The sequence below is a fragment of the Danio aesculapii genome, chromosome 21, assembly GCF_903798145.1.
Source record: "Danio aesculapii chromosome 21, fDanAes4.1, whole genome shotgun sequence".
Lineage (NCBI taxonomy): Eukaryota > Metazoa > Chordata > Actinopteri > Cypriniformes > Danionidae > Danio > Danio aesculapii.
Window position 1 is genome coordinate 3,772,786 of NC_079455.1, and position 25,353 is coordinate 3,798,138.

The following is a 25,353-nucleotide window of genomic DNA, read 5'->3' on the forward strand; positions in this document are numbered from 1 at the left end:
TTGTCATTTAATATTACGATCTGTCTGTATAGGTTTGACGAAAATGCCTTTTAGAGTAAAAAAGAACAACAAAAACACTCTCCTAAACTCAATGTTCACTTGAGCACAGACACAAAAGAAAGAAAGAAAAATAACCACCCAGTCAAAGCTTACAGAAGGGCAGCCATCTCTGCAACACTTGACTGATTTGGGCTTTATGCTAGAGTGCCCAGATGGAAGCCTCTTCTCAGTGAAGGCACACGGAGACTTGGAAGTGAAAAAGAGCATCTGTCAGACTGATTTTGTGAATCTCATTTCCAAGCATCATGTCTGGAAACTAGCAACCACTTGCCACATGCACAATACCATTCCAATGGTTAATGTTGGTGGTGGTGTGGTCATGCTGTGTTAGTGTTTTTCAGAATCAGGGCCTAGAGGGACCGGTCATAGCAGAAGAAATGCTGAACACTGCAAAATAGTGAAATACCTTTAATGAAAACCTGGCTCAAAGCATTTAGGACTGGGTTGAAACGTTCAGCTTTGAAGAAGACAGTGACCTTAAAAGGTACAATGTTAGATTTTTTATTATTATTAGAATATCCAAAGACCACAAGAACAGTGTTATATTTTTTGCTGACTTGTGTACTTACATTATCCTAAATGTTATGAAGAATGAACAAGCGCAAAGAAATAAGCAAGTTTAATAAGTGAGACGGAGTGTGTGCTGTGTTTTCATGCTAATGACGTCAAACATCCTCCATTTTCAGTTTGGTTGTATTGAAAACAGGGAAAAAAGCAAAGAGGCTTTAATAAGTTGTGTGTTTTATTAGACTGCACAGAGCAGAATTATAACAGAAGACTAAAGCTGCGGTCACACTTGGCTTTTCCTCACATAGACTTCCATTCATACGCACGTGAATGCGTCAGACCGGAAACGCAGGGTCATGCGTCGAGTTTCGCAGGTTGCTGCGGTGCAAAGTTCAAGCTTGGTGAACTCTAACCTGCGAAATCGCATCATTTGACTGCATGAGACCAATCAAGGAACAAAACAGGACCCCTCTGGACAGAAATTTAAAACATGGAGCAATCGCTTGCTTTTTTAATGTCTAATCATCTTGTTTAACCCCGCCCCTTTTCACAGCGCTGTACGACAGAATTTCGCACACACAAAGCCCGGTGTGACCGTACCTTAAGTGAAGTTTAATTTTAAACTAATTTCGAGAGGAGCATGTGCTCATGATTGACCCAGCTGGTCCACATTAGCTAATCATGATCCTCCAATCAAAGGATCCCAAGTCTCTATATATATCCTCATTTCCTCTCTACAACTATCTTCTTCTGGAAGAAACCCTCCTCCTCTCCTTCCACCTTTGTCCAGAATGGGTGGCACGGTGGCCCAGTAACTAGCACTGTTGCCTCACAGCAAGAATACCAATGGCGTTGGGTCTTCACTGGGCCATCTGGTATTTCTGTGCGGAGTTTGCATGTTCTCCCCGTGTCCGCGTGGGTTTCCCCCGGGTTCCCTGGTTTCCTCCCACCATCCAAATTTGCTCTAGATTATAGATAAAATAAGCCTAAATCTTTTTTCTAATGTCTTACTCTCAGAAAGTTCACCTTGGCCTCAGCAGCGGGGGAGTTTCAGATCGACCTGAGCTCAATCTTCCCTCGCCCTGTGAAAGGAGGGATCCCTTGAGCTCAGGGCTCTCTCCCGGGACAGCACGCCAAACAAGCGATGTATAAATCGTGAGCTAAGTGTGAACTCTTGAAACCGTGTTTGGTCTGATAAAATACCACTGCATCTTCTCCACATGATCACGACCTTAAGAACCGGAAGTGATGGAGTGGAATAATAAAAGCTCTGCTGTTTTCATGCTGAGTCATGCTTGTCTCCCATAAGCAATTGCTTCAGGATTTCTCTCATTTTGCTTCCACAGTTTTCAGCCTTCTCTGCATCATGCTATCATGATAATAAGGATACAATTCTCATTCATCAACATGACTTCTGCAGGAGTCCTGAAAGGTGGTGAAGGCCACAACTTCCATGATTCCACACTCAGTGTGGAAATGTCATAATAATGGAAGTCAATGGGGAAAAAACAGCCACCAACATAATGAAAAGGTAGTAAACTTGGCCAGAGTGTATTTTAGATTTTTGGAAATTTTAAAGCATTTTCCCAAAATATGTCAAAATGATTCATCAAAAATCATTCCATTTGCTGAAACAGAGAAAATAGTGGCCAAATTAAGATTCAAAATCAGTTAAGATGCAAATAGTTGACAAATGGTGAATGTAGTACATCTGGATTTCATTCATACTACTCACATTCATGACAAAAGTCTTGTTGCCTATCCAAGTTTTAGGAACAACAAATAATAACTTGACTTCTAGTTGATCATTTGTTATCAGAATTGGCCCATATGAAAGGCAAAGGCCTCTAGATTATGCTTATTTGACAAAAATAAAATATGATAATACCTTGATTTTTAATTATTTAATTAGGACAGTAAGGTCTGACTTAAGTCTTGTCACTAAACAGAAATAATGTCCAGTATAGAATATAAAGTCATGCTGCAGTGGAAAAAGAGTGAATATTGTGTCTGACTCCATCATGAGATTGGAGGACTGCATTCATACATCTCTGCAATGACTCAAATCACTGATTAATAAAGTCATCTGGAATGGCAAAGAAAGCGTTTTTGCAGGACTCCCAGAGTTCATCGAGATTCTTTGGATTCATCTTTAGTGCCTCGTCCTTCATCTTACCCCAGACATGCTCAATAATGTTCACGTCTGGTGACTGGGCTAGCCAATCCTGGAGCACCTTGACCTTCTTTGCTTTCAGGAACTTTGATGATGGAGGCTGAAGTATGAGAAGGACCACTATTCTGCTGAAGAATTTGCCCTCTCCTGTGGTTTGTAATGTAAATGGCTGCACAAATGTCTTAATACCTCAGGCTGTTGATGTTGCCATCCACTCTGCAGATCTCTCGCACACCCCCATACTGAATGTAACCCCAAACCATGATTTTTCCTTTACCAAACCTGACTGATGTTTGTGAAAATCTTGGGTCCATGCAGGATCCAATAGATCTTCTGCAGTATTTGTGATGATTGAGATGCAGTTCAACAGATGATTCATCAGAAAAATCTACCTTCTGCAACTTTTCCAAATGGTCACCCTGCTGAAAAATCCAGCTTAAACCAGCCTAGGCTGGTTGGCTGGTTTTAGCTGGTTGACCAGCCTGGTTTTAGAGGGTCATTTTCCAGCCTGACCAGCTAAGACCAGGCTGGAAATGGCTGGAAACCAGCCTGGAAATGGCCAAAACCCCTCTAAAACCAGGCTGATCAACCAGCTAAAACCAGCCAACCAGCCTAGGCTGGTTTAAGCTGGATTTTTCAGTAGGGCAACTGGACATCAAGTTATTATTTGGTGCTCTTACAACTGGGATTGACGACCAGACTTTGTCAGGTAGTGGATATAACAGACAGTGGCATTTTGCAGACTGCTGAAAATCTTTTATTGTCCTGTGCATTTCAGAGCACTTGATCAAGCCAAACATAGGCTAAATTTCTCTTACTGAATATAAAAATACATAAACAAATAAATATTAACTAAGGTCAAACAGGTCAGGCCCTCTAAAACCAACCCAGTGTCTAATGTGGCTCCTATCCCCATCCCTGAAACAGAACATACCTTTTAAATAGTTGTGGAATAAATTAAAGCTCAAATGCACCTACTCAAGTAGTAGGCAATTTCGGACAGAGCCATGGCATTTTCTTTCCGTATGACTAATCCTGCCAGTGCTTACTAATAACTGTCTGAAAGCATTTTCATGTCCAAACAATTACACACTTCACCTTTAAAATCATTAACCGTTTTAACATCCGCAATGAAATATATCTTCTTATGTTATATATGGCCCATGAGCGGGACATGTTGACTGGAGGAGAGGCTGTGGGTCTCCTCATGAGGCAAACTAAATAAACATCTAACAGAGAATGAGATGCCCGCGAGGCAGGTGGCAGCATGGTGGAAATATCGAGTTAGGCAAGCATAAGTTTTGAGCGAACACTGGAAGGCAGCGGGCAGTCATTTCCTCTGACTTCATTCGGTTTGTCCTTGAGCACTTTATCCAATCTTTATCATGTGCTAAAGCATCGGGGCAAGCCTGTCACCTTCCTTTTCTTTCCGAGCGCGCTCTCTAAATGATTCTTGATGTCTTTCTCCTGGCCTGATGAGTACTTCAGGACAGCGCACGATCTTTTTGATCTTCACTACTGCATTCATCTGGTTAAACAAGAAGAGATGAGGTTAAATAATAACGCTGTCAGACTGAAGGGCTGAGATGGACAGTATTACACGCTGCTCTGGAATACTTGATACAGATTTCTCAAATGCACCACAAAGTAGAGGTGGCTCTACTAGGATGGCACGGGGTGCAAATTGCCACTCCATCTGCCACCCCAGCACTAGTAACCCAGTGTATTAAATATAAATCTGTTTTCTTAACTGATTTACAGCAGGGGTGTGCACGGCTTAAAACATAACAAATCCCATATACATTTGAAATCAGAATTGTAAGCCCTCCTAAATTATCCCCATGTATTTTTTCCCCAATTTCTGTTCAACACAATTCCCAATTTCTGTCCCCCCCCCCCCCCCCCCACTTAGCGTGATTCTCGCCATCGTCATTCCCCTCCCCCATTAGCGTGATTCACGTAGTGTGATTTTCGCAACCATCACCATAGTCCTTTGGCTACATCGGCAGTTCAGTTTTTCTGGCCTTATGAGCACCTCCCCATTTAATAGTCTGTGCATGGCACTGGTTACTAGACTAGATTAGGCATACACAGTATTTACTTTGTGTTTCTTGATGCTTGCTAGTTACAACAGCAAATTTGTCGAAGCAGTGTATGCAGCATTCAATGAATCCACAAAAGCCATGCTTGCTTCATTGTCGCCATCCATCATAACTTTCATGCCAACCCATAAATCCTTTTCTAGGTCCACCCCTGCCACTGAGCACTCCAATATTGTTGAATAAGTGTTGAGGCTATAAATCTGAACTTTGAATGGGGATTAATGATAATACAATTATATATTAAACACTGTAATGCTGTCAGTGTTGATCGTGTTACTAAGCTGATTGATTTCCATGTGGTAATGGACTGTTTCTCTTAGGGGAAGATTTAAGATAATCCAATCTAATATTATATAATAACCTCTGATCAATATTGTGTTATCATACATTTCGTTCATTGGGCAGTAGCCTCGCAATGAGAGGATAATGCAGTCATTAACACAAAATAAACACACATCAAAATGACACAAAACAGATCATCCTGTCAATGGTTATTGTGTTACGCTGTACACGGGAGTATGAGAACCTGGGGAATTATAAATGTGTATTGAAGGGGTGAATCATGATTCAATCTGATGATACAATAGAAACAATGGAATAGTATAGAAATGCCAGACACATAAGAATTCAAGAAGCATCAGAACATGTATTTGTTATGAATGTTATATTTAAGCACCTGCAGTTATTTTTATTTTATTTTTTATATAAAATAAAATAAAATGTTCTTTTATTCAAGCCGAAATAAAACAAATAAGACTTTCTCCAGAAGAAAAAATATTATCAGACATACTGTGAAAATTTCCTTGCTCTGTTAATCATCATTTGGGAAATATTTAAAAAAGAACAAAAAAAACAAAAACAAAGGGGGGCTAATAATTCTGACTTCATCTGTACATATGAATGTGGATGTACAGTAATTATATGTATTTCAACATATTCACTGGCTTCATATAGTTTATGTATGCTGCTGAAGTTCCCTTATGAGCCTGCATTATTTAGCGGTTGTTATCTCAGAATAACATACATTTGAAATTTGTAACTGACCAATCAGAATAGATTATTCCAGACCGCCATAGCACCTTACAACCCAACGAACCACTAAAGAACCATCTTGTGTGGTTGTGTGTGTAGAGGAAAGTTGTAAATTACTACACACGTAGTAAAAAAAAGCTGCATTTATTAGATTTGTATTGTCAATCCAATCTGATGTTCATATTACTAAGAAACAGCTCTGTAATTTGTTAATGTCACAAGATCAAGTGCAAATGAATCAGATAACAGACTCATTAATAAATACAGTAATAGCTGGAGGCAGCAGGGTGAGAGGTGACTGGGAATTGAGCTGTATGGAATGGAAACAGGAGGTTCGGTAGGTTTGGGCTAATGGAAGCGCTTTATATGGGATTGAATTTGTCCCCAATGCCAAGGACATCAGCAGATATGCTCTGCTCTTATCTTGCCCTGGGACTCTGAAAGCCACTTTAATGGAAATCTTTTGGAAGATTTTGAGAATTCTCCTCTACTGTTTTGTCCAAATCTCTTTATCGGGAACTAAAAGAGGAAAAGAGAGACATTTGACAAACAGCACGGGTTTTCGGAGACACCTAAAACAACCACAATTTTCCTTGAAATAAATCACATACAGAGCAAGATGATGTGGAGTCACATGGAATTAAAAACACTGTTCTGATACAGTAACTATTTGTTTTAAATGCTGTACTTGTGGCTGAATGCGAAATATTTATCTACAATGTCAATATAAAATCATATTTGTAACTACAACCCCAAATCAGAAAAAGTTTTACAGTATGGAAAAAGCAAATAAAAAGAAAGGGTAACATTTACACTACACACTATACACTACACACATTTACACTACACACTATAAATAATTTATTAAGCATCAGCATCTAGTGAATACATTAAATAATAAATAATTTGCTAAATTGTAACACTATTGCATCCTCAAATGTATTAATTATGATTTACCAACACAATCTCACAGCAATTCGTTACTTTTTGACTTAGTGGCTAATTCGTACGAATTCGTACGATCTAATTCGTACGATTTGCTCATCCCCCAATGACGGTTGGGTTTAGGGGTGGGGTTAGGTGCCACGCCTCCTTTTTAAAATCGTACAATTTCGTACAAATGAACTCGTACGAATTAGCCACTAAACTGACAAAACGTAAAATACTTGCGTTTTCTCGTGAGATCAGGCTGGATTTACACGTGATTAGGTATAACTGGACCAAAATCGGACCTAATTGCATTTCACAGCTTAAATAATTGTTTGATATGTATAATTAGGCTATTAAAACACGTATTATAAAGAAGTAACACGTTTTTATAAACAACCAGAATGCGGCTCAAACGTCCAGAACATGACATATTTCGACGTGCAGGGACCGTGTAGAAAAGATGTGCGATTCACGGCCAGATGACGTAAAAGACGTCGGTTGGATTTTCATTTTGGTACTACTTTTCAACCATGACGGAACATGACGAAGCGACGTCTTTTCAACGGTAATTGGACGTCCAATTTGCTGGGTTTGATGTGTTGTTCAGTAGTCCACACATACAGACTGGCGAGATTTCTTCCCGATCAGTCTGCGAGCTCGTTAACTTCCAAATCGGGCTCAAATCAGGCTTAAACTCCTGTAGTGTGAACTAGGCGTTAAGCAGACAGTCTACTAATACTCAAATGAACTATTAACATAAAGTATTTGTCTTGTTTCTAGTCTGAATGTCTTTAAAATGTTTAGATGAGTTAAAAAATACTGTTGTGTTTTAAGGAATAATAAGAATACACAATTAAGTGAGTTTTTCCTTAAACAACTTAAATTATCTCCCAGTGGAGTGAATAAAATAATCTTATTTCAAACCAAAAAAAACAAAACAAAAAACAAGATTATTTTACTCACTTGAAAAAATCCATCTTAAACCAGCCTAGGCTGGTTTTAGCTGGTCGACCAGCCTGGTTTTAGAGGGGTTTTGGCCATTTCCAGGCTGGTTTCCAGCTATTTCCAGCCTGGTCTTAGCTGGTCAGGCTGGAAAATGACCAGCTAAATCCAGCTAAAACCAGCTTGACCAGCCTGGCTAGGTAGGTCAAGCTGGTTTTAGCTGGTCGTCTCCCAGCCTGACCAGCTAGGACCAGGCTGGAAATGGCTGGAAACCAGCCTGGAAGTGGCCAAAACCCCTCTAAAACCAGCCTGGCCGACCAGCTAAAACCAGCCAACCAGCCAAGGCTGGTATAAGCAGTTTTTTTCAGCAGGGAAAGCAAAAGACTCTTAATTTTGACTCATTATTTATGAAAACAAAACAATATGTGTTTATTTATCTAAAATATTCGACTTGATTTAATCATTTTTAGATATTTAGACTGGAAACAAGACAAAAACTTGTACACTTTAATTATTTGAAGTGTACAAGTAGCTTTAATCTTTTTTCTTCTTTCACTCCCTAAACATCCTTGTTCTCTTATTCCTTTCCTGTAATCTCGGTTAACCTGTTCAGTCGGGACTGTTGGACACAAAGGTATCTTTTTTAAACAAAGCTGCTTTGAACTAACATGATGCACAAAATATTGTTTTGATTTTACAGTTGCAAGATGCAAAATATTTCCCATCCACTTTTGGTTTTTACGACCTTTACCGGTAATTTCATCCAGATCTAAAATACATACAGTGAGGATTTTGTACTTGACAAATGTGGATTTACGAAAATATCCACTGGTCTGTGACAAGAAGTGTCCACTTATTTCCCAAGGGAAATTATGGGCCACACACAAAATCGAATCACAGCACAATGATCCAGTGTGAGCGTCAATGAAGTCCCAAAACCCAGAAGCCTCTGCATATCACAGCGGGCCATGAAGCCTTCCTGCTGCGCTGCTTCAGACCTTAAATCTGTCCCCTTTTGTTGTTTTAGACCACAATGCTATTTGGCAGCAATCACAAACCGATAGACTTTGATTTACTGAAAGTTTCCCAAGCCTTTGGGAACACAGTAGGTGGCAGTGTGAAATAAATAACAAAAATGAACAACAACAAAAAATAAATGGAAAATCTCATGAAAACAGTCAAGATTCATTTTCACTTTAAAGATAAGAGAGAGATTTTTATTTGTAACTTAATGTTTTACATTTTCATACAATTCTAATACATTCATTCATTCATTTTCACATTCATTCATTTATTTTCTTTTCGGCTTAGTCCCTTTATTAATCAAGGGTCGCCACAGCGGAAGGAACCGCCAACTTACAATTCTAATACATTGATTCTGAAAAGTTTAACAGTATCTCAATTATTACAATACGCAAGACTTATTTTAACTTTATATTAGATGTGTGTTTTAAAGTGACACCTCTGTTATTTAATGTAATCAAACAAAAATATAAATAAATGAGAGATTCTTGCGTTGCTCTTTAATAAGAATGTGTAAGTTATACAGTGAAGAAAAGATTAATGAGATTTGATAGCTTGATTCTATTCTTTATAATAGCTATTCATTTTAATAAGCTGAACTGTTTGCCAATTTAATTATTTAAGTGAAATTTTTTTCTAAACTAATTTCGAAATGGCCGCCGCCGCTGGCTGAGCTTCCTGAATGGCCGCCGCCTGAGCTTCCTGAATGTCCGCCGCCTGAGCTTCCTGAATGGCCGCCACCACCACCGCCTGACCTTCCTGAATGGCCACCGCCTGAACTTCCTGAATGGCCGCCGCCACTGCCTGAGCTTCCTGAAAGGCCCGAGCCACCACCTGAGTGCCATGAAAGGCCCGAACTGCTACCTGAGTCCCACGAAAGGCCAGAGCAGCAGTCTGAGTTCCACAAATGGCTGCCAAGGCCGCAGGACTTGCCAGAGCTGCCAAAGCTGTGTGATCCATCGGGTCCATATGAACCGCCGATACCTGCTGAACCTAAACTCCCAGACATACTGCAGCTCCACGCCCCAGGCCCTCCGCAGCTCCACGCTCCAGGCCCTCCGCAGCTCCACGCTCAAGGCCCACCGCAGCTCCACGCTCCAGGGCCTCCACAACTCCATGCCCCAGGTACACCTCCGCTGCTTGGTCCTGGCCCTCCATCCCTCCCCCTGTTCCGCCTCCGCTCCACCTCCCGCCTGATCATTATTAGGAGTGTCTGGAAGCCACTCCTTAGAGGGGGGGCTCTGTCATGATTACCAGCGATCTCTAACCACCAGAGGTCGCTGGTAAGAACTCACTTTCACATGGACTACATCTTATGCATTACATATTCAGTCATGCCTCACACACACACACCTGCTCCAAGTGTCCACTGATTAGACTCCCACAGCTGATGCTGCTTCTGGACACACACTACTTTAGCAGCACACACACTCACTTCCTGGCCGAGTCTTGTTTATCTGTAAAGTGACAATTCAACGCGGTTTCCTTAGTCTTGTTTCTCCGTGTTTTGACCTTTGCTAAGTTTGTCTGTTTGTCCCTGTTCTCTGCCTGCCTTCTGACCTCTCGCCTGTTATAGTCACTACGATTCTGGATTTGCCTTCATTCATCTGTTTCCACCTGTGTTGACCTTTGCTTGCCTGACTACCGAATAAACCTGCACTTGGATCCTAACGTTGTCTCTGTCATCTACATGTTACAATATATCACCTCTAGCAAAACAAATACAATTGCTTAATGAAAAGAAAAAGAGACAAAAAATAATTAAAAATATTTTCCTTTTTCCACAATAGTAACATTGATATATATATATATATATATATATATATATATATATATATATATATATATATATATATATATATATATATATATATATATATATATATATAGCTTTTTCTGTGAAATTTCCACAAAGTGCAGCTCGCTTCAATCCTTTTGGATTAATGTGATTAAAATAATAAATAAATTGATCTTGTTGATATGTCATCATGCAGCAAACTACAATCCAGAGGGGTCCCACCTGACATCCTCGTTTTCAGTTTAGTCCCAACCTGTCCTTGGCTAATCTCGTTGATTGTCGGCTGCAGCCGTGGTTCAAGTCGAATGAACCTATATTTTTAGAAACTTTCCGATATCACTTTAGACAGCGTTTTCAAAAAGAAACATTTTTTGTTTTATAAAAACGCCATCTTAGTGTGAACGGAAGGCCAAAATGATGAGAAAATGTGTTTTTAAACACAACATATTAGTGGGCATAGCTTTATTATTATCGTTGTATACTGATACCCTGAAAGAGGGAAGCATATCTTCCCAAAATCACTTTTGAAAGGCTAAAATAATTGATCAATTACTTTTGTGATGTGTTGAAGTAACACGTTTTATTCTTTAGAAACCATTTTCACTCTCCTTGCATTTGAGATTGCCACCTTGGGATACAAGAATGGGCTGAAATCCAGTATAATAGGAACATATTTCAGGTTTTAAGAGCTATTTTAGCCATACTGACGGTGACATTATAGGCAGAAGAAAGGTGTCCTGTCCATTTTCCCCTTCAGTCAGGAATTTAAGAGGACACCCAGCTCCCATTGTTATGACCTGGACTTTATCTAATCTTGAGCTGGAATTGGATTGGACGAAGCTGCAGTGCTCTTCTCAGAGGAACAGGAGCAGGTTGGTGGAGAGCTTGTTTATGAATGCCTAATGCGAGACAGAGGAATTAGAGGCGCCTGCTTGAATCAATATGTTCACCATCCATGTAATTAAGTGGCCTCTGAGCCCTGCCTGTGGAATGCCCTTCCAGAACCTTCACCCCTTAATGCTTAGCATTGTCCGAACAGACAAATGGAATTATGCTGTCCTTTTCTCCTTAATGATTCTTGGATGACTGTATTATTGGCTTTGCCATCTCAGGGTAATGGATTGGAATACACTGATAGTATGACCCTCTTATATTGACCTCATCAATTTGGCATACCTGCTGTAAAATTAGTACTCCGCTTGGTGCCTGGAGACACACTAGAAACTGTCAAGACAATGGTAGCATCCATTATTTTTAATGTGACATATATGTGTGCTATAACTTGCATATGTCATAATTATTTATGACACTGTCTGGCCTTGTCCAATGAGAAGGCACCATCTCGTAAATATTCATGACTCTCTGGCGAACTTTGTGACCCATGTTTTTATTTGATGCCTCTCAAAACAAAGTAGGCATTTCATGGACCAGTGGAGGCAACAATATACCAACCCACTCAAATGAGACAATTGCATTTCGTTAGAATTGGATTTGGAAGTAACCAGTAAAGTTGAGTTCATACTGCATGGTTTTCAAAGTTGTCGAATCATTGTTCACATTCCATTACTCTGTAGTGTGGCGTTCAGTTGCTGCTGTGTTCAGACTGTATGATGGATCCAACCCTGACTCATTGGAACTACATGCCCAGGGATAGATTATTGGGAACCTCAAAAATTCATGCTCGGGCTACGTCTGCTTGCAGTTGTTTATGTTTTTGTTTCCACAAATCCACAGGCCACTGTGGAAATCTGACAATCTCAAATATGTTACTGGGCCAAATGTTCTCATATTTGCCATTTCTCCAGATACCGCTGTGTAAAGTCCTGCCAATCTCAAATACATTACTGGGCCACATTTGCAGATATTTCTCGCACATGACCATGAGAAACTGGCCGACTTGTCATTGATAATATACATCACAAGCATTCTTTCAACTGACCCTCACACTTTCTTCCCTAAACCCAACCGTTAATGTTTGTAAAGGTTCAAGACTTCAAAGACTTTGTCTTTTATCAGTTAAGTTTGTTACCATTCAGACACATCACCTCTATCCGTTCTGCTGTGTTCGCCATATGTTTAAAATCTCCAGATTAGCTGCAGGGTTAATGGTTGGAATAGACAGGTCAAGAGACCTGCTGCACTGCTATCCACTGTGTCTGTATTCAGACCTGGGGATTGAGGACGAGAGAAGTCCTCGTCATTTATAGTGTTAATATAAACACGATTATCTTTAGTATGATATATCAAATTGTGGTTATGTGTATATGAAATTACGAATAACACATGTAGCAGGACATTAAATTACTTACTGTTTATTTCTTAGCATTTTAACTTTGCAAACTATAAAATCATAGGTCTCCTCACGGTTTGTCTGACAGTTGTCAAAGCCAACTGACAGTTGTTCGCTCCCCTTTTTCCCCTGCTCTGCTGCCACGTCCCTTTGCTCGACGCCCATCTTGTAGCATTTTTTGAAAAAAGTCTGAGGTAGACTTGAACCGAAAGAGGAGGGTTTCATGGCCCTTTAAAAGCAAACTAGAAGAGAAAAGAGCATCGTGGCTGTATTTTTGGTTTTATCTTACCTAGTTTCTGGGACCATCCATCGCCAGACTCCAATGTCAAAGCCTGACAACCCATGTTCACTCTGCATCCCAAGTTCAACACCGTACAAGGTCAGCTACCGAGCTAACTTTTATCACCTGAAAAGCTGTCGGTATTGAGATAAGCGGTCAGCAGTAGTGTAAAAAAGAACGTAACTTGTCCGCGGCATCATACCGCCCTGCAGTATTCGTTTTAATCCATGAATGTCAGTAGTATGAATGAAACTTACTACATCCACCATTTTGTCATCATCACATGACCTACCTGCAACAGTTGTGTCACTTCACTCCCATTCATGATTTCTCTCGTGGTGCATCATGGCATAGCGTAGCATCCATCCGCACTTCAGAATCTCACATTTTTAGTTGTCCACAAGGTGGCTCTGGAGTATTTTATTTTTCATTCATTCATTTTCTTTTCATCTTAGTCCCTTTATTAATCTGGGGTTGCCACAGCAGAATGAACTGCCAACTTATCCAGCATATGTTTTACACAGCGGATGCTCTTCCAGCTGCAACCCATCTCTGGGAAACATCCATACACACTCACTCACTCACATACACTACGGACAATTTAGCCTACCCAATTCACCAATGGAGCATGTCTTTAGATTTGTGGGGAAAACCAGAGCACCCGGAGGAAACCCACACCAACATGGGGAGAACATGCAAACTGACCCAACCGAGGCGACAGCGCTACCCACTGTGACACTGTGCAGCCTGTATTTTATTTTTACCTAAATTTGTATTTTACAAGTTTAGTTTGAAGTTATAAAAGAAAAATGTATTCATTTTGGTGTAACTGGAAAGAAAAAGGTGTTTTCCCTGTAAATTTGTATGTCTCCTTGTGTATGTAAATGTTGGTAAATGAGGCCTGCCAACTTTTGGTTTTAGCTTGGAGTGAGAACTTCTCCCCTGGCCCCAAAATGAATTGGTACACTTTCAAAATTGAATTTCACCAGGACAGAGAAATAAACCACAACCAAAACTAGAGTATGGATTCATCTTATTCATACTGTCTTACAAAGCAGAACCTGTGGACTTCAAAAATAACACCACAACTAATAATAAATAAATGAATAAATTCAATGTAGATACATTATCTAGGAATCCAAGCCAGGAATTCAGCATTGCAAATGCCATGCTCTACCCCTTGGGCTCCAGGTAGGCAGGCAAATACAGTTGGCAATATCCAGTTGTTCATTCATTGGAATACAAGGCAGCAGTCTTAGGAGAGAACCCCAGACTTCCCTCTCCCCAGACACTTCCTCCAGCTCCTCCAGGGGGATCCTGAGGCATTTCCAGGCCAGCCGAGAGACATAGTCCCTTCACCGTGTCCTGGGTCTTCCCCGAGGCCTCCTCCCGGTGGGACATGCCTGGAACACCTCCCTAGGTAGGCGTCCAGGAGGCATCCGAAACAGGTGCCCGAGCCACCTCAACTGACTTCTCTCGATGTGGAGGAGCAGCGGCTCTACTCCGAGCTCCTCCCGGGTGTCAAAGCTCCTCATCCATAAGAGTGCGCCCTGCCACCCAATTTATTCATTCATTAATTTTCCTCTAGCATAGTCCCTTATTTATCAGGGGTTACCACAGAGGAATGAACCGCCAACTATTCCAGCTATGTTTTACACAGTGGCTGCTCTTCCAGCTACAACCCAGTACTGGGAATACACTATGGCTAATTTTGTTTACCCATTTCACTTATAGTGCATGTGTTTGGACTGTGGGGGGAAACCGGAGCAAACCTCACAAACACAGGGAGAACATGCAAACTTCAAACGGATCCCAGCTGGGACTCGAACCAGTGACTTTCTTGCAGTGAGGCAACAGTGCTAACCACTGAGCCACCATGCCACCCCTTGATCATTCATTTATTTTATTTTCGGCTTAGTCCCTTTATTAATCTGGGGTCGCCACAGCGGAATGAACTGCCGACTTTGCCAGCACATGTTTTACACAGCGGATGCCCTTCCAGCTGCAACCCATCCCTGGGAAACATCCATACACACTCATTCACACACATACACTACAGCCAATTTTAGTCCCAATTCACCTATAGCGCACGTCTTTGGACTTGTGGGGGAAACCGTAGCACCCTGAGGAAACCCACACAAACACGGGGAGAACATGCAAACTCCACACAGAAATGCCAACTGGCCCAGCTGAGACTCGAACCAGCGAACTTCTTGTTGTGAGGTGACAGCGCTACCCACTGCGCCACCGCCCCTTGATCAATTTATATGAAATAATAATAAAAAGAAGTCAGAACTTTGCTTTTCAGAACTTGCTTTAGGTAGCGTATAGCTCATTTCAACTTTTTTTTCCTTTTGACTCATGCGGCCCACTACAGATATCAGATGTTAAAAAGTGAATGACCTATTTAAAGTTTTATTTCAGGCCGCTGGCAAGTTTGATAGTCCAGTTTTGAATTCAGTGAGGATGACATGAGAGGAAAGCACAGTAAACGTACTTGAAACTGCACCAAATACATCTGAACCAATATATTCAGTATATTCAGCTGTGTGTGTGTTTGTGTCTATGATCTGTGTGGAATAGCACATGATTCATCTAACATCTGCTGGAAATTCAGGTAAACGTGTTTCCCCCCAAGTTAACATGATCCCCAATTGATTTATAACACTGGCTTGAAGACATGCTGAAATGTTTTTACTTAAGTTTATTCGTTTAATTCAATGATGTATTTGTGTATTCATTTTAAATACTTTCGCAACAGCTTTTGCTTTTCCTTTTCTAAAATCATTGATAGAGGATCCTTTTATCTGGTATGGAGGCTGAAAAGCTGTTTAATTTTTGATGCTCTAATATCTACAATTCTGAGGCTTCATTAAAAATTAGTAAGAAAAAACGTCAGGACTCAGCCCTGGTTGAAAAGTCAGACACATGTTCTTTAGTAGGAGTAAAAAAAAGTGTGTAAATGCTTTAAAGACAATTTACAGGAGGCGAAAATGTTTCCTGTGATCTAGGATTGCTTGAAATTCATTCATTCATTCATTGTCCTTCGGCTTAGTCCCTTTATTCATTGGGGTCGCCACGGCGGAATGAACCACCAACTATTCCAGCATATGTTTTACACAGCGGATGACCTTCCAGCCGCAACCCAGTACTGGAAAACATCCATACACACTCAAATTTACACTCTACTGACAATTTAGTTCATCCAATTCACCTGTACCGCATGTCTTTAGACTGTGGGGGAAACTAGAGCACGCGGAGGAAATCCACACCAACATGGGGAGAACATCCAAGCTACACACAGAAATGCCAACTGGCACTCGAACCAGCGACCTTCTTGCTGTGAGCCGACAGTGCTAACCACTAAGCCACCGTAGTGCCCACATTAGCAGGTAGTAATGGTTAATTTTAAATGTCTTACATGTGCATATATGTAAGTGCCAGGGGTGGACTGGGACAGCATTTTCACCCAGGAAAAGTTATTGTAGCTCAGGCCGCATATGGTGCGATCGGAAAGTGAAGAGCGGGGGGCATAGGGTGCTGGTGATAGCGATCAGAAATTGAAGAGCGTTTGTTGGAGAGGGGGGGGGGGTGTTGGCTGATAGCGATTGGAAAGTAAAAGGGGGGGGGGGGATGTGATAGCCATTGGAAAGTGAAGAGGGGGGGGAGCGATTGGTAAGCGAAGAGCAGGGCTGGGGTTGTTTAGACGGCAGGCCAGAGTCATGGTGCCAGGCCAGATTGACCATCAGGTCACCGGGAAATGTCCCAGTGCTTCCTATGGCCAGCTCGCCCCTGGTAAGTGCACATATGATGGTCTTGCGATGTTGTTCTACTTCATTTAGACGTGGTGGATTCAGTTGGACCAAATGTGCTATTTATTATGAGAAACAGCCTGCCAACTGACATTGTTCAGAGTACCTCATTTTTAAGTAAGCAACTCTTTGTTTTAATGTTTGTCCTATATCTAAATGATCATTAATGTCAGAACATTTTAATCAGATTTTATAGCCAGTCATACATGGTTGCTCTGCTGAGGGTCTCAGATGAGTTTGTATTGGTTCTGGAAGCCTTGTTGTTTTATTGCTAGTGTTTTATTGAACTATTCTTCATCTGTTGTTGCACGAATGCGTGGGGTTCCTCAGGGCTCCATTCTGGGATCTGCTCTGTTTTCAGTTTAAATACTTCTTCAGGGAAGGATCTTTGAGTAAGTGTAACAATGTTTTCTTGAGTCAAGTGTTAGTTGGGAAAAAAAAAACTTGTATAGTCTGCAGCTCTACACAGGAAGTTTGGCCAGAGGAGAAATGGCCATGCCCAACTGATCCTGGTTTCTCTGAAGATTTTTTTTTCTCCGCTATTGTCAATTGGTGAGGTTTGTTCCTTGCCACTGGCTTGCTTGGTTTGGGACTTGTGGAGCTGCACATCGTTGGATTTGCTCTTAAGTGTTTGGACTTTCAGCAGTGAAAATTAAACCACACTGAACTGAACTAAACTAAACTGAACGTCAACTCTGTAAACTGGACTGACACAGTTTCAAATAACTAGAACTTCTAAGTAAAGCTGCTTTGAAATAATCTACATTGTAACAGCGCTATTGAAATTAACATGAATTGAATTAAATTAAATATTCCAGGTTATCAAGACTTGTATATGTTAATATAACATAAAATGTATCTCACTCAGGGCTCAAAACTCAGGGCTTCTGGTAATACCTAGGATATCAAAGTCGAGTAAAGGAGGTCGAGCCTTCTCATTTATAGCTCCTAAACTCTGGAATAGCCTTCCTGATAACGTCCGAGGCTCAGACACACTCTCGCAGTTCAAAACTAGATTAAAGACCTATCTGTTTAGTAAAGCATACACTTAGCGATATGATACATGAATGTGCTCCACACAGGTTTCTTCATCTCGTTTATATACACTATGAACAGCAGCTACGCTAATTATTCTCTTTATTCTCTATTTCCACCTGTAAATACTCATCCCGAGACCCTCAGACCCCACAGCGCCACTGATTAGATCCAAGACCAGCGACGAGATGATCCCAAGGTTTCATTATCCTGGATTAGGCCGAATCCTGAGCAGCTACTGTGGTGGTCATGGAGGAGTGGAGAGCATGAGACTGATTCCTGTGACGCTCCAGGGACAGACGAGTCTCCGCTGAGGTCCAGCCTCCGGCACTTGGACTGCAGCTCCGGACAAGACGTTTGGCCAGTGGAGAAATGGTCGTACCCATCTGAGCCTGGTTCTCTCGAGGTTTTTTTCTTCACCTTCGCCAATTGGTGACAATTTTTCCACGCAGCTGTCGCCACTAGCTTGCATGGTTTGGGATCTGTAGAGCTGCGCATCGATGGATTTGCTCTTCAGTGTTTGAACCCTCAGTAGTGACTATTAAACCACACTGAACTAAGCTAAACTGAACTGAACTTAAACTTTGAAAAGTGAACTACACTGTTTCAATTTATTATGATCTTTTATGTGAAGCTGCTTTGACACAATCTACATTGTAAAAGTGCTATACAAATAAAGGTGAATTGAATAGAATAACAACAATGACATAGTATTAATGGACACAGTGGAAACAATTTTACTATTTTGAACAACGCACACAAGCTTATTAGAAGTCTTTTATGGTCAGAAAGTCAATGGGTTCATTGCAATGCTTTCCGTGCCAGGTATGTAAGAATAGCTGATGGTGGCCTAGCAACAACAGATCCCATGAGAGCATGAGCTCAGTAGCGTATTGAAATTTGTTAAGGAAGCGACATTTTTAGGTGGTTTAATATGCAATAAGTGATAGCCCAGGTGACCTGCACTAAACAAACACACCTGAACATGCAAGTCAGAGTCTTCAAGATCACAAGAAAGCTATAAGCAGGTATGTTTGATTAGGGTTAAAGCTAAACTTTGTAGGACACTGGCCCTACGGGACCAAGTTTGCCCATCCCATAGCCAAAAGAGCTACATAAAACACAACTAAATACATATTTTGCATGCAACAGAGAACAAGTAGGCAGCTATTTTAATCACACTTAAGTTGTGATTCAGGAGAAGAAAGGTCATCCAAAGAAAAGGCCTGAAAAAGTCCCATTCATCAATAGATTTAGTGTTGATCCTTACTTTAATTACTAACAGATGGTGAATCCCATATTGTAGGATACCTTGTTATAGTAAGTCCTAAGTAAAATGACAGGAACACAGCACATGTTTGGAAAAACTGGTATTGTGAAAAGGAACATTAACTATTTTTTTTCCCTGGAGCCTCATCTCTAGACATTAGCCACATTTCCACTATCTGGCCAGTGCGAGCCAGGGCTTTAATCGGGCCAGGCCGGGCCAATAGCCCGGGAGGTTGAGAAATGAGGCCGAAATCATGTCACGTTTCCACTGTCGGGCTAGTTGCTCGCAGCGCGTCACACAAACACCGCCCCCAGAACGTCCCCCGAATCAAACGTCACACAACCCGTCACACAACCCGCCCACTTCAGCGGGAACAAAAAAACTCAAATTATAACCACAAACACAACCTGGCATCACTACGAGAGCTGGAAGATGGAGAACACCGAAGCGATTGCTTTTTTACTGTTTGTGGTCTGTTGGTGTAAGGCCAGACAGCGATCCCTGGATAAGGACATTCGATTTCGGCGGCATTTACTTCGAACACAGATTTTTCTTAGTGAGTTGATCAAGCGCGATAGCAAAACAAATGTAAGGGAAGAAAGCATCTTGTCTCCCCTTTACCTGACAGGAAAACTCCGCCTTTGTTCGTAACCCCGCCCCGAAGCCCCAGTTGGCCCTCCTTGGCCCAAGGTATTCGGCGGGCCGAAAAAGGCCGGATGCTGGCCCCAAGGAAGCCCCGCTTTGGCCCGATTACGCCCCGGAAGTGAAAGTGGAAACGCGACTGGCCTTGGCTCGCCCTGGCTCGCTCGCTTTAGGCGCGATAGTGGAAACGCGGCTATTATGCAGTGAAACCTTAAGAAAAGAAATATTGCTTGCAGTTCAAAAACAAAATTGTCCTTACATATACTACATTATTATTTAGCTAGAAAACCTTCATACTGCATCAATGGTTTTACCTGATGGCAGTGGCTTCTTTCAGCACAATGTTCAGGAACGGTTTGAGGAACATGACAGTTAACATCGCAGCCTTGGCCTTTAGATTCCCCAGATCTCAATCCAACTGAGCATATGTGAGAAGTGCTGGACCAACTAATCTGAAATTTGGAAGACTCACCTCACAACTTGCAGGACAGCTGCTAATGTCTTGGTGCCAGATACCACAGGGCACGTTCATAAGACAGGCTGTGATGCATTTGAGCTGTATTGGCAGCACAAGGTGGGCCTACACAATATTAGGCAGGTGGCTTTAATGCTGGGTGGATGATTACTGTTTTTTGAGGATAAGGAATTAATGGATATATGCAGTTTTTATATGGTAGAAACGTCTGTTTGAAGTTACCATTATGGTTATTAGAGTACACTTTAGTTTAGTAGCTTATTTGTTTCCAGGCTATGCACGGCCCTACATTTCTACTGACCACTCCAAGTTCTGTTTTAATTTCATGCCATTTTATTTTGCATCCAATGTCTTGTTATATAGTTTTAGTAGGCTTCTGATATTTTTTTTTTGTGTGTGTGTGGGGGGGGCTAATAGCTAATAGCGATGTCTCAATTAGGTTTGAGAGTAAGAGTCATTTTATTTTGTTTTATTTTATTTTGTTTATTTTGAGTATCTAATGATACCAAAGCCCGATCCGATACTTCTATAATACATATAAAAATTTATAAAGAAGACTGAAGAAACAAATCCAGGATGTTCCTTATTTTTTATTTAATTCACCTTATTTTAACATTCAACAACTCCATTTGTTGTGTTACATGTAGCCTTTTCCTTTCCACCTGATAAGCCAATTAATTAGGACCTAACAGCACCTGATAATTGCAAGCAGGTGTGTTTGATATGGGTTGCTACTGAAATGTGCAGGAAGGTAGCGCTACAGGAACAGGGCTGGTCACTTCTTATTTATTTTTATATATATATATATATATATATATATATATATATATATATATATATATATATATATATATATATATATATATATATATATATAATTTCACTTGTTTTCTTTAGAAATAGAATTTGAGCATGCGAAAGTTCTATCGTACGGCGCTGCGAGAAGGGGCGGGATTAAGCAAGATTTTTAGACATTAAAAAAGCCAGTGATTGCTCCATGTTTTAAATTTCTGTACAGAGAGGTCATGTTTTGATCTTCGATTGGTCTTACACAGTCAGGTGATGCAATTTTGCAGGTCAGAGTTCACCAAGCTTGAACTTTGCAATGCAGCAAACTACGAAACTTGTCACACAAGCTTGCGTTTGTGTATTACTCCGGCCACACTAAGACTTAAACAGGACTAAACAACTCACTACAGTTTGACAAATGTTGCAGCTGTTGGATGACAATATATATTTTTTAGGTGTTTATTAAGCAAGAATGTAGTTGTTTAGATTTGTTTATAAGAAGAGTGATACTGAGCAGAGCAAGGGCGGTTGACGTTCCGCCACAAGATGGCGACAGAGACCGCATAATAAATCCTTAGGCGAGAAAAACTGCTGAACAAATCATTGCAGGTGACTGACATTCTAAGTCAATCTCTCTCTCTTTTAAATGTTGTAGTGTGTTTGTACCATAGTAATCTGATAGTGTTTGCTTTGCTTTGGTTTTTGGGGGTTAATTATTGTGATCTCCCAATTGCAACAGAGAGATACTTGGAAATCTCTATAGACTGATGGCATTTCATGCCGTTCAGCCTTATAATCTTAAATAAATTTGAGCAAAATCACCTGTTTTGTCATCACTTTAGATATTATGCTGGAGAATCATTCAAATGCTAAAGTGACATTGGTAAATTAGCCACATTTTCTGCTGTTCTGATGTCAGTTGCAGATGTGAATGAATGGCGGAGCAAAGTAGTTCCTCATACAAGAGAATTTTTGAGACTCTCTGTGTTTAATTTTCTTTTTTATACACACGATAATGCCGTCAAACTGTTGTATAAACACAATTCCACACTCATAGCAGTGTGAAATGGCTGGATATCGTCACTGGGGGGCACTAAGGCTCTTGGCCTGCAGCCTCAAGCCAACGCACACCTCCCACAAGTGCCAATGTACAGCCATATCACACTGTTACTTGTGTAAATTTTGACACATCTCCATCCAAGAGGAAAAGTATGACAGTCCTCTTTGTGTTACAGGCTTATTAACCGGTAGAGTTAGTGGAGTCATTCCCCTAATCAGAAATACCCAAACCCTCGCTCATCATGCCCACCATAATACAGGAGAGTCAGAGAGAAAATATATATTAGATTGTATTTTTCAATTAATACGTTTAGACAAAAACTGACTGAGCTCTGTGTTTTATTTAGACATGCAAATAGAAAACGTGGTTGCTTTTGCATTGCACAGGAATAACAGTTCAAAGGTCAATACTCATGTATAACATCTGCATTTTAACATCATTAAACAGAAAGTGTGATTATTTTGAAGCGTGACAGGCTATGAGTAGTAGCAATAATATGTGTGTGTATGGGAGGTTTGCAGCCTGAACTATCCCTTTAAAGAAAAATGTTTTACTTACAAAAAATTGCAGAAATGGATATTGATTTTCAACTTCAATCTGATCATCACACACACACAAATGCACACATGAACACAAAGCAGATGCATGAAAAGAAACACGTTTGCTTTATATGAGATTTGAAAGAAATATTAAATGAATATGTTTGGATGTCTATAACTGGGTTGACAACTGTCATGCATTATGTGTAAGACTCAAATGAAATCTCATCCAAAAGTACAATACATCTGCTCAAAAGATTTTCCCACCACATCGAAATATCTCATATAAAGGAGTGAGGCTGCACCAATTAGATTTCATCCCACAACCTGTGATCAATACCAGCTATCTACAGATTCAGTCAGAGAAAACGAGAAAAAATAGGACTGTTTAACAAAATTATTTATATATGTTGATAAATAAGCAACATACAGTTTATACTGTAACTTAAATACTATACACTTTTCGCCACAGTTGTTTTGCACTTTTTTGTTAAAAAATGCTTTTAGGTTAGATATAAAAGAACACATAAAAACTGCAAATTGATTTCATGTCAAAACCTTGACGTCTATTAGACATTCACACTCTGACTCTCTTTTAATCATCAAAAAAAAAAACAACAACACAAAAACTATAATAAGTACACTTTTATTCAATTGATTAATATTCACACTTGATTTTTGTATTCTTACTATGCATATATCACCTTGATATCAAAAAGACATCAAATTAACATCTACATTTTTTGTTAACCATTTCATATTAGAGGAAAAGAAATGCTTTTATGTAAAAAAAAAAGCGCATTGAAAATGTGAATCAATTTAATGTCAAAATCTTGACGTCTATTTGACATGCACACACTGACGCTCATTTGACCACCAAAAAACAACACAAAAACTATTATAAGTACACTTTTATTCATTTGATTAATATTCACACTTGATATTTGTATCCTTACAATGCATGTAGATCACCTTGATATCAAAAAGACATCAAATTAACATCTACATGTTTTGTTAACTATTTCATGTTAAAGGAAAAGAAATGCTTTTATGTAAAAAAAAAGAAAGCGCATTGAAAATGTGAATCAATTTAATGTCAAAATCTTGACGTCTATTTGACATGCACACACTGACGCTTGTTTGACCACCAAAAAAACAACACAAAAACTATATCTACATTTTTATTCATAATCGCACTCAATTTTTGTATCCATACTATGCTTGTAAACTACCTTGATATCAAAAAGACATCAAACTAACATCTACATTTTTTTGTTAACCATTGCATTGTCAGAAGAAAATACATTTAGGTAAAATGAAAAAGAAAACACATAAAAATTTGTGAATCAATTTGAGATCAATATCTTGACGTCTATTTGACATCCACACACTGCCGCTCATTTTATCACCAAAATAACAACACAAAAACTATTATAAAACATTTTTATTCCTTTTGTATACATAAAATGCATGTAAACTACCTTAATGTCTAAAAAACATCCAATTAACATCTTAAATTTGTTGTTAACCATGTCATTGTTAGAAGAAAAGAAATGCTTTTAGGTAAAATCTGAAAAAACATATAAAAATGCAAATTGATTTCATGTCAAAATCTTGACGTCTATTAGACATCCACACACTGACGCTCTTTTCATTTGATTAATATTCACACTTAATTTTTGTATCCTTACAATGCATGTAGATCACCTTGATATCAAAAAGACATCAAATTAACATCTATATGTTTTAACTATTTTATATTAAAGGAAAAGAAATGCTTTTAGGTTAAAAAAAAAAAGCGCATTGAAAATGTGAATCAATTTAATGTCAAAATCTTGACGTCTATTTGACATGTCAACACTGACGCTCATTTGACCACCAAAAAACAACACAAAAACTATTATAACTACATTTTTATTCATTTTATTCATATTTGCACAAGACTTTTGTATCCTACAATGCATGTAAACTACTCTGGTGTCAAAAAGCAACCAAATTAACATCTAAAATTGTTTGTTAACCATTTCATCGTTAAAGGGAAAAGAAACGCATTTAGGCAAAATAAAAAAGAAAACACATCAAACATCCGAATCAATTTTATGTCAGAATCTTGAAGTCTATTTGCCATCCAGACACTGACGCTTTTTAACCACCAAAACAACAACAAAAACTATCATACGTATATTTTTATTAATTTTGCATCCCTACAATGCATTTAAATTACCTTGATGTCTAAAAAACATCAAATTAACATCTAAAAGTTTTTAACCATGTCATTTTTAGAAGAAAAGAGATGCTTTTAGGTAAAATCTGAAAAACACATAAAAAAATGTTAATCAATGTGATGTCAAAATCTTGACATCTATTTGACATCCACATACTGACGCTCTTTTGACCACCAAAATAACAACACAAAAACTATTCTAGCTACATTTTTATTAATATTTGCACTAGACTTTTGTATGCCTACAATGCATGTAAACTACCTTGATGTCTAAAAGACATCAAATTAACATCTAAAATTGATGTAAAAAATCTATATTTTTTACATCAATATTAGATGTCAATTGGGTGTTGTTTTGACATTAAGTAGT